This window comes from Urocitellus parryii, chromosome 4 (genome assembly GCF_045843805.1).
Source record: "Urocitellus parryii isolate mUroPar1 chromosome 4, mUroPar1.hap1, whole genome shotgun sequence".
NCBI classification, from domain to species: domain Eukaryota; kingdom Metazoa; phylum Chordata; class Mammalia; order Rodentia; family Sciuridae; genus Urocitellus; species Urocitellus parryii.
This window is the reverse complement of record NC_135534.1, coordinates 211,255,665-211,268,446: the sequence shown is the minus strand read 5'-3', so window position 1 is coordinate 211,268,446 and position 12,782 is coordinate 211,255,665. Positions and strand designations below refer to the sequence as shown.

General features: G+C 41.3%; 1 protein-coding gene across 8 annotated transcripts in view; it reads right to left on the bottom strand.

Moving 5' to 3' along the window:
- The window catches only part of Ehmt1 (euchromatic histone lysine methyltransferase 1), a 155,433-nt gene that overhangs the window by 141,228 nt on the left and 1,423 nt on the right, over window positions 1–12,782 (bottom strand). The window lies entirely within an intron of this gene.

The following is a 12,782-nucleotide window of genomic DNA, read 5'->3' as shown; positions in this document are numbered from 1 at the left end:
ACTTCTTATGTTTTGATCTTGATCTTAAAATCCATGCCAAAGGGGCTGGGGTCATGGTTCAGTGGTAGAGTGTTTGCCTAGCATACATGAGGCACTGGGTTTAATCCTCAGCACCACATAAAAATAAAGGTATTATGTCCACCTAAAAACTAAAAAGTAAATACTAAAAAATCCATGCCAAAGCTGAGGACAAGTGGCATACACCTGTAATCCCAGCAACTCAGGATGCTGAGAGGAAGATCACAAGGTCAAGGCCAACATCAGCAACTTAGATAGACTGTCTCCAAATAAATAAATAAATAAAGGGCTAGAGATGCAACTCACTGGTAAAGTGCCCCTAGGTTAAATCCTCAGTATCAAAAAAAAAAAAAAAAAAAATCCTTGCCAAAAACTTTGCCTCAATTGTGCCATACAAATCAGTGTGCACTGACTAGTTGCTCACACATTAAAACAAGTCAGCATAAGGCAATTCTGCTTAAAATAAAGCCCTTACAATCCATTAAATGAAATTTGTCATATAAAAATAGATTGACAAATTGTCACAGAATATATTCACAAACTACAGATACAATACAGAGCCCTAATATCCAGAGTATACAAAGAACTCAAAAAATTAGACAATAAGATAACAAATAACCCAATCAACAAATGGGCCTAGGACCTGAACAGACACTTCACAGAGGAGGACATACAATCAATCAACAAGTATATGAAAAAATGCTCACCATCTCTAGCAGTCAGGGAAATGCAAATAAAAACCACCCTAAGATACCATCTCACTCCAGTAAGATTGGCAGCTATTATGAAGTCAAACAACAACAAGTGCTGGCGAGGATGTGGGGAAAAGGGTACTCTTGTACATTGCTGGTGGGACTGCAAACTGGTGCGGCCAATTTGGAAAGCAGTATGGAGATTCCTGGGAAAGCTGGGAATGGAACCACCATTTGACCCAGCTATTGCCCTTCTCGGACTATTCCCTGAAGACCTTAAAAGAGCGTACTACAGGGATACGCCACATCGATGTTCATAGCAGCACAATTCACAATTGCTAGACTGTGGAACCAACCCAGATGCCCTTCAATAGATGAATGGATTAAAAAATGTGGCATTTATACACCATGGAGTATTATGCAGCACTAAAAAATGACAAAATCATGGAATTTGCAGGGAAATGGATGGCACTAGAGCAGATTATGCTTAGTGAAGCTAGCCAATCCCTAAAAAACAAATACCAAATGTCTTCTTTGATATATTGAGAGCAACTAAGAACAGAGCAGGGAGGAAGAGCAGGAAGAAAAGATTAACATTAAACAGAGACATGAGGTGGGAGGGAAAGGGAGAGAAAAGGGAAATTGCATGGGAATGGAGGGAGACCCTCATTGTTATACAAAATTACATATAAGAGGTTGTGAGGGGAATGGGATAATAAATAAGGAGAGAAATGAATTACAGTAGATGGGGTAGAGAGAGAAGATGGGAGGGGAGGGGAGGGGGGATAGTAGAGGATAGGAAAGGTAGCAGAATACAAAAGTTACTAATATGACATTATGTAAAAATGTGGATGTGTAACCGATGTGATTCTGCAATCTGTATTTGGGATAAAAATGGGAGTTCATAACCCACTTGAATCTAATGTATGAAATATGATATGTCAAAAAAAATTTCATCACGAGAAACAAGGAAAGGTGGATGAATTCAGTTAACACCCGGCAGGCCTACATCCTGTCCTTTCTCCTCTGCTCACTGGTGGGCAAAGTGGGCCCTGCCTTCCTTCAGACAGTAGGAAAGAGCAGGCAAGCTCTTTCCTCCTCCCATGCCCTTCTATGTCCCCCCAGCACTCAAAAACAGAGACATTGGGAGCTACACGCTCCACCTCAATTCCTGGGAAAGTGGATCCTCCACCCCTTTCCACAGAGGCCCTCAAGGATGGACCTCAAAGGCCAGAGTTTTTTGCTCAACAATGGTCATGTAGTCGTTGGGGTCCTGCTCAAATGGATAGTGTTATTCCACCCATAGTAGTGAGGCACTGTATACACCGGTGGTGTCAAAATGACCCAACCAATCTTGGCCCCAGAGATTTGAACTGGGGAGGAGGCTGCCCCAAATCTCAATCCAATGTACTTAATGACTGACAATGCCAAAAGAAAGAACTAGGTACCTTGAGGAAAGAAGCTGATCTTGAACCTGGGAGGTCAATCAGAGCACAGACAGCAGCATAAACAAAACAAGGTGGCATGACAGTGACAGGGAGGGCCTTTAACTGCAACAGAGAACTCACAGCCCTGCCCAGGAATCCCTCACCATTACTGCTATCCTTATTCCCCACAAGTAGACAATGAATGCCAAGCAGGAGAGAGTATAATAACCTCTTCAAAAGACACGTGTCCATCACCAGACCAGCTTTCCTAGACAAGAACCATGCTGCCATCTTATGACGGCCTCAGCAGAACCTTCCTTTCACTCTGCCACAGAAAAGGTAGGGGGCAGAGCTCAGGAATCACACATACAAATCAAGTAATACAAACAAAGTGACCTTAAACAAGAGAAAATGAAGACATGAAGCATGAGGAAGGGAGACCTCCTTGTGGGCCACATTAGGAATGAGGCACTGTTTTGCATGATGACCAGACAAGACAAACAAACGAAGATAGGAACTACAGAAGGGGATAAGAAACATGTGCTTGGGGTTTATGCTCCTTGTTAACACCTCAAACTTCCTCATGAAACTGGGCAAGACAAGGCCCAGAAAACCAACTTGTAGCACCAAAAACTAAACAAAACAGATTCACACAGGAGTGCATGCTCATTCCTGGTACACACATGAACCTCATCTCCCCTCTCCATCCTTGGTTGGCAACTAAGGACAGCTTATGGACAGAAGTCTAACTCTAACCACTTCCCTGGCTCTTTTTAAAGAGATTTACTTTTTTACTTTGTGACCTGAAAGATACTACAGGTAACCTCACTAAAAAACAGCAAGACAGTCTGGAGATATGGCTCAGTGGCAGATCTCTCACCCACCATGTGTGAGGCCCTGGATTCCATCCCCAGAACCAAAAATAACAACAAAAATGGCAAGATACACTTCTCCTCCTGCTCTTCTGTGAAATGGAGAAATTGGAATAGTAACCCCACCTGACAAAGAATAAGAAACTCCATACAAATCACTCGGTGTAGTTCTTGACTCATAGTAAGCACTGAAAAAACCATCAAATGTTTGTTATTACACACCTGTGTCCCAACCAGAGCCCTTCTAAGTAGGTGCCAGTACAACCCTGTCAACAGACAGAACCTCAGAGAGCCTTGCTCAATCATAAATGCCTGGCCTACTGGCTGAAGCCACTCACAGCAGCCACACAAGCAGAAGCTGGCCCACCACACTTCCACTGAGCCCACCATTCAACCTGTAGTATCTTTCAGGTCACAAAGCAAAAAATTAAGATCTCTTTTAAAATACCACTACAAGGCAGGTTTGGTGGTGCACACCTCTAATCCCAGTGGCTCAGGAGGCTGAGGCAGGAGGATTTTAAATTCAAAGCCAGCTTCAGCAAAGGCAAGGCACCAAGCAGCTCAGTGAGTGAGACCTTGTCTCTAAATAAAATACAAAATAGGGCTGGAGGGGCTGGGGATGTGGCTCAAGCGGTAGCGCGCTTGCCTGGCATGCGTGCGGCCCGGGTTCGATCCTCAGCACCACATACAAACAAAGATGTTGTGTCCACCGAGAACTAAAAAATAAATATTAAAATATTAAAATTCTCTCTCTTTCTCTCTCTCTCTCTCTCTCTCTCTCTCTCTCTCTCTCTCTCTCTCTGTCTCTGTCTCTCTCTCTTAAAAAAAAAAAAAAAAAATAGGGCCGGGGATGTGGCTCAGTGTTCAAGTGCCCCTGAGTCCAATCCCCAGTACCCAAAAAAATAAATAAATAAAATAAAATACCACTACAAGCCAAGTGCAGTGGTGCACACCTGTAACCCCAACGGCCTGGGAAGCTGAGACACTAAGCAACTCAGTGAGACCCTGCTTCTAAATAAAATACAAAATAAGGGGTTGAGGACACATGTGAGGCACTGGGTTCAATTCTCAGCACCGCATAAAAATAAATGAATATAATAAAGATCCATCAACAACTTAAAAAAATATAAAATATACTGAGCCCAGTGGTCGAGTGCCCCTGAGATCAATCCCCAGTACCAAAAACAGAAAAAAAGAACACAGGCAAACTGCAAGAATGAGGAAGCATCCTTGAGATTGAACCCAGGGACACTTTACCACTCAGCCTCACCGAACAGTTTGGAATCTCATGGGAGTGGGGACACAGACCATAAGTATAAAAGCTATCTTAGGAATGCGTTGGTAAGTAATTGTCAAACTGCACAGCACAGCAAAAGCCCTCCTGGTCTTTCTCAGGCTAGTATTTGGAGGACACTCCATGTCAGGTGCTGTCCACTTAGCACCAAGCACCATTCTTCCACCACCCTTCCTCTTCTAGGACTTGCACTTCACAGCAACAGCTTCTCTTTACGGACAATACTCCAGCCAGCAAATGAAGACATGTCTCAACCCTAAAACGTGAGGGCTCTGAGTAGTACCAACAGCTAGTTTACCCTGCCAAACTGCATCTGATGAAGCCTCCAGGGTGGAAACAAATGGGAGCCACAAGAGTGAGCCAAATACTCCACTTTAAATTTCTCTAGCCATATACACATACACATACACACACACACACACACACACACACACACACACACACTTTTTTCTTTTTTGGTACCAGGGATTTGAACTCGACCACTGAGCCACACTCCCAGCCCTATTTTGTTTTTAATTAGAGACAGGATCTCACTGAGTTGCTTAGTGCCTCACCACTGCTGAGGCTGGCTTTGAACTTGAAATCATCCTGCCTCGGCCTCCCGAGCCGCTGGAATTAGAGGTATATGCCACTGCACCCAACTCTATAGTAGTCATATTTTAAAAGTGATTTTTTTTTAAGAGAGAGAGAGAGGAGAGAGAGAGAGAGAGAATTTTTTAATATTTATTTTTTAGGGGCTGGGGATATGGCTCAAGCGGTAGCGCGCTCACCTGGCATGCGTGCGGCCCGGGTTCGATCCTCAGCACCACATACAAACAAAGATGTTGAACTAAAATAAATAAATAAATTCTCTCTCTCTCTCTCTCTCTCTCTCTCTCTCCCCCCCCCCCGCCTCCTCTCTCTTTTAAAAAAAAATATTTATTTTTTAGTTTTCGGCAGACACAACGTCTTTGTATATGGTACTTAGGATCGAACACGAGCCGCAAACATGCCAGGTGAGCGCGCTACCACTTGAGCTACATCCCCAGCCCCTCTAAAAGTGATTAATTACTTTTTTCTAATGTTTAATCCAATGTCTAAAACTTAATATTTCAGCATGTAGCCAATAATTTTTGAAGGATTCTTGGGATACTTTACTTCCTGTTTTATACCAAGTCCTTGAAACCCCATATGTTTAGCTCTCACAGCATATGTAAATTCACAATGACCTCACTTAAGTGCTCCAGACTACAGGTGGTCCCTGTTTAAAACTGAAATAAGAAATCTGAATACTGACTAGATATTTATTGACTGAGAAATATTTAAATTAGCTCCAATATTCACAGAGGAAAATATTTTGGATGAAGTGGGAAGTGACAGAGGCATAGATGAAATGAGACTGGCCATGAGGAATAACAGCTGACCCTGGGGGTACAAGTAACAATATTCATTATACTACCATATCTTAAGTAAATGTGTGAAAGTTCCAAAACAAAAGCCTAAAATATCTATATGAGTCTTTGCTTATATATTCACTAATATCTTTTTTTTTTCAACATTAATTTTATTTAGCTTTCGGCGGACACAACGTCTTTCTTTGTATGTGGTGCTGAGGTTCAAACCCGGGCCGCACACATGCCAGGCGAGCGAGCTACCACTTGAGCCACATCCCCAGCCCCATTCACGAATATCTTGAAGGATGCACAGTAATACTGGTGAATTGCCAAGAGAAGAACTAAGGCCAGGCACAGTGGCGCACACCTGTAATCCTAGGGGCTCGCAAGGCTGAGGCTGGAGGATTGAGAATTCAAAGCCAGCCTCAGCAAAAGTGAGGCACTAAACAACTCAGTAAGACCCTGTCTCTAAATAAAATACAAAATAGGGCTGGGGATATAGCTCAGAGGTTGAGTGCCCCTGAGTTCAATCCCCAGTACATAAAAAAGAACTAAGTGGCTAGGGGACAGGATGGACATATTTCACTCTATGCTTACTGAATTCTGACCATGTTAACTGTCTTACTACTCAAAAATAAGTAAATTTGAAAACCTGTATTCCCTGGTCCCCCGTACCTCTGGCCTAAGTCTACACACTACCCCCACTTCCATTCTCCACACAGAAGCCAGGTCATCTTTTTAAAATATAACTCCCTAGGCTGGGGATGCAGCTCAGTTGGTTGAGCCTTGCCTCAAATGTGCAAGGCTCTGGGTTCAATAACGGGGGGACACCCCCCATTCCCTGCCTCACAGCCTTCAGTGACTATGAAACATCCCAACTTGCTACCTTGGTTACAAGGCCCTGTGTACACTTACCTAGCCTCTCCAGCTTCATCATATGCCACTTGCCCCTTCTGACCTAGAAATTCCACTGTATACTACCAAAAGACAACCTCACCCAGGTCAAAATCAGAGAAACTGGGACACCCATATGACCAACATCATTACCTACTGAAAATATTAAAGACATGAACCCATGAAGATGATACATGAAAGAGAAAAGTACAAATGGCATATAATATTGATTATAGCCAATTTTGAATGTGAACATGCACACTCATGAGGATAAGGGGAAAAAAAAAACAATGACTAATACTCGGCATTCTGAGGTTTCTAGGTTTCAGTTTTCCAAATCCACTAAAATGCCTCATTTTTAAAAATATACCTACTGTATACCTTGCCATTCCAATTCATATCTTCCCTCCTTTAAGATCCAAACTTAGTTCTCTCTCTAATGAGGATTCCAAATACATCACAGCAGCCTTCCCTTGGTTATGTTAACTGATTTCATATCATTTCATGCTCAGGAATATTTGCTCTATTATACTACTAAATTCTTGAAATCATGAACCAATCTAAAAAAATTTGCATATTCTCTTACAAACATCTAGAACACCAATTCATAAACAGGTGCTCAATAAATGCTTTCTAACCTCTTGGAAACAGCGTTTTCTTTTTCATTTTTTTTTTCTTTTTTTTTTGTGCGTGGTGCTGGGGATTGAACCCAGGGCCTAGTGCATGCAAGGCAAGCACTCTACCAACTGAGCTATATCCCCAGAAACAGAGTTTTAAAAATACTGTGGTTAGTTCTCACCAACCTATCGGAAGTGAATAAGAGAGCTGTAGCATAGCTCAGTGGTGTAGAGTCACTTACCTAGCACACACAAGGCCCTGGGCTCCATCCCTAGCACCACACAAATAACAACAAAATTAATCAAAAAGTTTTTTTTTTTAAAAAAAAAGCAGTCCAAAAACTTTTTCCAAAATAGAATATGAATTGACAGTAATGTTATTGGGAAAGTGACCTTTTATGTAGAAAGACACCACTTCAAAGGAAAAACCACTGCCAAAGTGTTAAAGAAATCACTCCAGCTTGTTTTCTTAAATCCAAAACCTTTACAGATTTATTTAAAATATGACATATTAAAAATTAGATAAAAACTAAAAAGATCTGAGGATGTAGCTCCAGGTAGAGCTATATTTTTTTTCTTTAAAAATAAAATAAAGGGTGGGGATGTGGCTCAAGCAGTAGCGCGCTCGCCTGGCATGCGTGCGGCCCAGGTTCAATCCCTAGCACCACATACAAACAAAGATATTGTGTCTGCCAAAAACTAAATGAATAAATAATAAAAAAATTAAAATTAAAATAAAATAAAAACAGAAAAGTTGGCTCAGTTCTGGAATTGGTTTTTTCTACATAAATGCCTTTGGCCAAATTAACTAGGCTCTCTCAACCACTCCCTGAAAAGTCAATTTGGTGAGCAATCCAAGCTGAGGTCAAATTGTACTTGCCTTAATGTAAAGGTACCTGTTGGACATGGTGAATTCGATGAAATGATAAAGAAATCAAGTTTCTGAAGAGAGGTGGCCAAAATATGTTCTTACAAGCTAAATAATTTTAAAAGACAAACCTGATAGGAGGCAGAAGCAGGAAACCCCTACTCCAGCACTAACTGCATGTGTGACCTAGGCACCCTGTGGAAGTGAGGGCTAAGGGAAAAGCATCACCTCTGCCAGCCTGTTAGAACCAAGCCAGGACCAAGCCATCCCAATTCAGACCACACGGTAAGAAGCCTGAGAACAGCCCTGTGCACAGGCAACCAGTGCCCCAGCGAGGGCCCACTGTTTGAGATCCGTATCAGGTGCTTCTGAGCTCCTCTCTCCTCTTTTACAAAATCCAAAGACAAGAGCAGGAAAGAGAAACAAAAACTTCATCCAGAAAATGTTTAAAATCACTACACAAAACATGAACAGGAGTCAGGCACGGTGGCACACACCTGAAATCCCAGCAGCTCTAGAGGCTGAGGCAGGAAGATGGCATGTTCAAAGCCAGCCTTAGCAATTTAGCAATGCCCTAAGCAACTCAATGAGACCCTGCCTCTAAATAAAATACGGCTGGGGATGTGGCTCAGTGGCGGAGTGCCCCCGAGTTCAATCCCTGGTACCAAAAAAAAAAAAAAAACATGAACAGGAAGTTAAAGGAAAGGAAAACTAAACCACTCCATTGAGCAAAGAAACCAAAGTGGTTACTACTAACCCCAGGGCAAGGTTGGGGATGATGCCTGCAGGTGAAGGGGAGTGGGTGTAAAAACCCACATAAAAAACATTCAGATAGGCAAGTCCCCTTTTCCTTAACCAGAGGGGACTGGAGGTCCACCAGAAAAGCACCATGCTTGAAGTCAGCAAACAGAGAGAAAGGCAGAACTGAGTTTCTTCACTGAAAACAGGGAGACTAGGAAAAGGTTACTGCAGAAGCAGGAGAGGACCCTCTTCTCCCCTTCTTAGACTAGATCCCGAAAATCCAGCTTATGCAGACAGCCCCCAACTTACAATGGTTCAACCTCAATTTTCAATCTTACCAGGGTTCAATGGCAAGAGGCAACTGACAGACACCCTGCTAGCAATGCAATTAGATGCTCTCTTAGGAGGTTGCACAGCAGCCAAGAGCCCAAGAAATCAGAAGGGATAACAACTCATTCACTACCACATACAGTGTCGATGACCTATGAAGTTCATTAAGTTATGAGTATTCAATGTGCTTTCTACTTACAGTACTTAAGACTTAACAATGGGTTTATCAGGATGTAATAGTACCATAAATCAAGAAGCATCTATACCAATAAGACAAGACTGAGGAATCCTCCAGGGAAACCAAAGCATCCCAGAGAAAGACCTGTGGAGAGGAACGTTTGCTAGAGACAACCAGAAAACAGCAACCAATCATGGTCCTGCAGTGAAAGCAACAAGTTAATAAGCCCCTCAAACAGTTTCTACCTCAAAGTGACTAAATGCTCAAAGAATGGAAGAAATGGAAGAAGTTTAGCAAAAAGGAATGCAGGGGGAACACATACACCAAAAAAAAAAAAGAAAGAAAATTTTTTTTCAAATAAATGCAGTTTTTAAATAACTGTATAATTTCCTAATAATTTTTAATGTAACTTTAAAATTTAGCTTTAATTTTAAAAAAGTAAAAATATTACATACATAAACAAGAACAGGAAATTCTAAAAAAAGGACCAAAAAACAGGAAAAAACATAAAATTAAAACAAGTTAAAAACCCATTAAAAGAAGTTGGAAAATAATAAAAACTGCTCCCAAAAAGTAGAACAAGAAGACCAAGACATGAAAAGGAAGGAAAAAAACTTCAAAAATTGGAAGACTAATATAAGGAAGTGCAACATTCAACTAAAGGAATGTTTTTTAAAATATTTATTTAGTCATATATGAACACACAGTATCTCTATTTATTTTTATATGGTACTGAGGATCGAACCCAGTGCCCCACACATATGAGGCAAGCACTTTACCATTGAGCTATAGCCCCAGCCCCTCAACTAAAGGAATTTAAAAAGGAGCACAAAGATCAAAGCAGAGAATAACTTGTCTCAAATACACTGCAAAAAAAATTCCTATAATAAAAAGGCTTTAAGCTCTAGATTTCACAGTTATTTACTATCCTACATGCAAGTGAAAAAAGGCTAGCACTAAGCACAAAGTGAATATTAAGAAAAATAAGGATGCAATGATCCTGAAAGTTTGGTGGGGAAATAATGCTTACAAGGATTAAGAATCAAAATGGACCTCTCAACAGCAACAAAGATATTGCGTCCACAGCTTCAAAATGACTTCCATGGGGCTGAAGATGTAGCTAAGTGGTAGAGTGTTTACCTAACATACATGAGGGCCTGGGTTCTATCCCTATCACCACACACACACACAAAAATATACACACACACACACACATATTTAATTCGATCAAAATGACTTCCAACCAGGAAATCCATGCCTAGCCAGATTTATTCTTCAAATGTAGTGGTAGAATAAATATATTTTCAGACACACAAGTACCTAAAGTTTATCTCCTGCTGCCCCCTTCTTGGGAAGCTACTGGAGACTACGTTCCACCATCACCACAAAGGAGTAAACGGAGCAGGAAAGGTGGGGTGGACAGCAACCTCAGGACAATCCTATGCACCAGATCAAGAGAACACTCATTCTGACTGAGGCAGGATAAACATAAGACAAAGTACTGTGGAAGTCCACAGATGACCCCTAAAGTTGATGAATAAAGACAGAGGACAAGAATTGTCAAACACAGGGCTGGGGATGTGGCTCAAGCGGTAGCACGCTCGCCTGGCATGCGTGCGGCCCGGGTTCGATCCTCAGCACCACATACCAACAAAGATGGTGTGTCCGCCGAGAACTAAAAAAAATAAATAAATATTAAAAATTCTCTCTATCTCTCTCCTCTCTCACTCTTAAAAAAAAAAAAAAGAATTGTCAAACACATTTAGAAACATGAAGTAAATGCTAGAGTTTCAAGTCACTGCTGCCTCAAATGTTTTTTAGTACTGACTGTGTAAGTTATGCTCCTATGTTATTTTACTAAAAAAATAAGATATGAAAAGATACATGGTAGTCACACTTTTAGACTACAGAATTTGCCTAAAAAGGCACTCCTGCTGAAAGATTTTTTTTTTTTTTGTATCAGCATTTAACCCAGAGTACTTAACCATTGAGCCACATCCCTGGCCCTTTTTATTTTTTATTTTGAAATGGGGCCAGGTGCAGTGGCTCATGTCTGTAATCCCAGCAGCTCAGGAGCCCGAGACAGGAGGATTTCGAATTCAAAGCTAGCATCAGCAATAGCGAGGCACTAAGCAACTCAGTGAGACTATCTCTAAATAAAATACAAAATAGGGCTGGGGATGTGGAGTGCCCCTGAGTTCAATCCCCAGTACCAAAAAAAAAAAAAAAAACAAAGAAAGAAAGAGAAAAGAAAAGAAACAAGATCTCACTAAATTACTTAGAGCCTTTCTAAATTGCTGAAGCTGGCTTTGAACTTGCATCGCTCCTGCCTCAGCCTCCCCAGCCACTGAAATTACAGGTGTAATCATGCATGACAGTAATTCTTTTTAGTGAGAAAATGTGTTGATTACTTTTGTAGGCCAAGTAAAAGGGAAAAAATATGCAGTTAGAAAGTGTGAAGTGTTGGGCTGGGGATATAGCTCAGTTGGTAGAGTATTTGCCTTGCATGCACAAGGCCCTAGGTTCAATCCCCAGCGCCAAAAAACAAACAAAAAGAAAGGGTGAAGTGAGCCAGACGCAATGACACACACCTGTGATCCCAGCAACTCAGGAGACTGAGACAGGAGAATGGCAAGCTCAAAGCCAGCTGGCAACTTAGCAAGGCCCTAGATAACTTAGCAAGATTCTGCCTTAAAATAAAAAAATAAAAAGGAGGGATGGGGTTGTGGCTTAGTGGTAGAGCACTTGCCTACCATGTGTGAGGCACTAGGTTCAATCCCCAGCACCACAGAAATAAATAAAATATATTGTGTCCATCTACAACTTAAAAAAATTTTAAATAAAAGGCTGGGGATGTGGCCAAACAGTCATGTACCGGACTCAATACCAAAAAAGAAAGAAAAGTTTGAAGCATCAGTTTTGTTGGTTTAATCATTCTGTAATCAGCAAACCCTCAGCCATGAACCATTTCCCAGATTCAGTAACAACAATGATCTTATGCCTATCCATTTCCAGGGGCAGTGGTACAGGGCCAGACAGGACATCCTATCATGCAACTCCATAAAAAAATGCTTATAATTCCAGCAGCATGGGAGGCTGAGGCAGGAGAATTGTGAATTGAAGGCCAGCCTCAGCAATTTAGCGAGGCCCTAAGCAACTTAGCAAGACCCTATCTCTAAATAAAAACTTTTTAAAAATATATTATTTTTTAAAAGGCTGGGGATGTGTCCCAGTGGTTTAATACTTATAATCATAAGTCTAAAAAGACAGCTCTCATTAACCTTAACTGATTGTCAAGATAAAACAAGTGTTTTAGGAGTATGGACTCTGTAGCCAAATTACCTGCATCTTCATCTTCTTGGCCACAAGCTCTGTAATACTGCGCCTACTGTACCTGTTTCCTCACCTACAAATGAAAATTTAACAGAACCTATCTCATAAGATTGCTGTCAGGCTTGTATGAGTGAACTCACTCAAC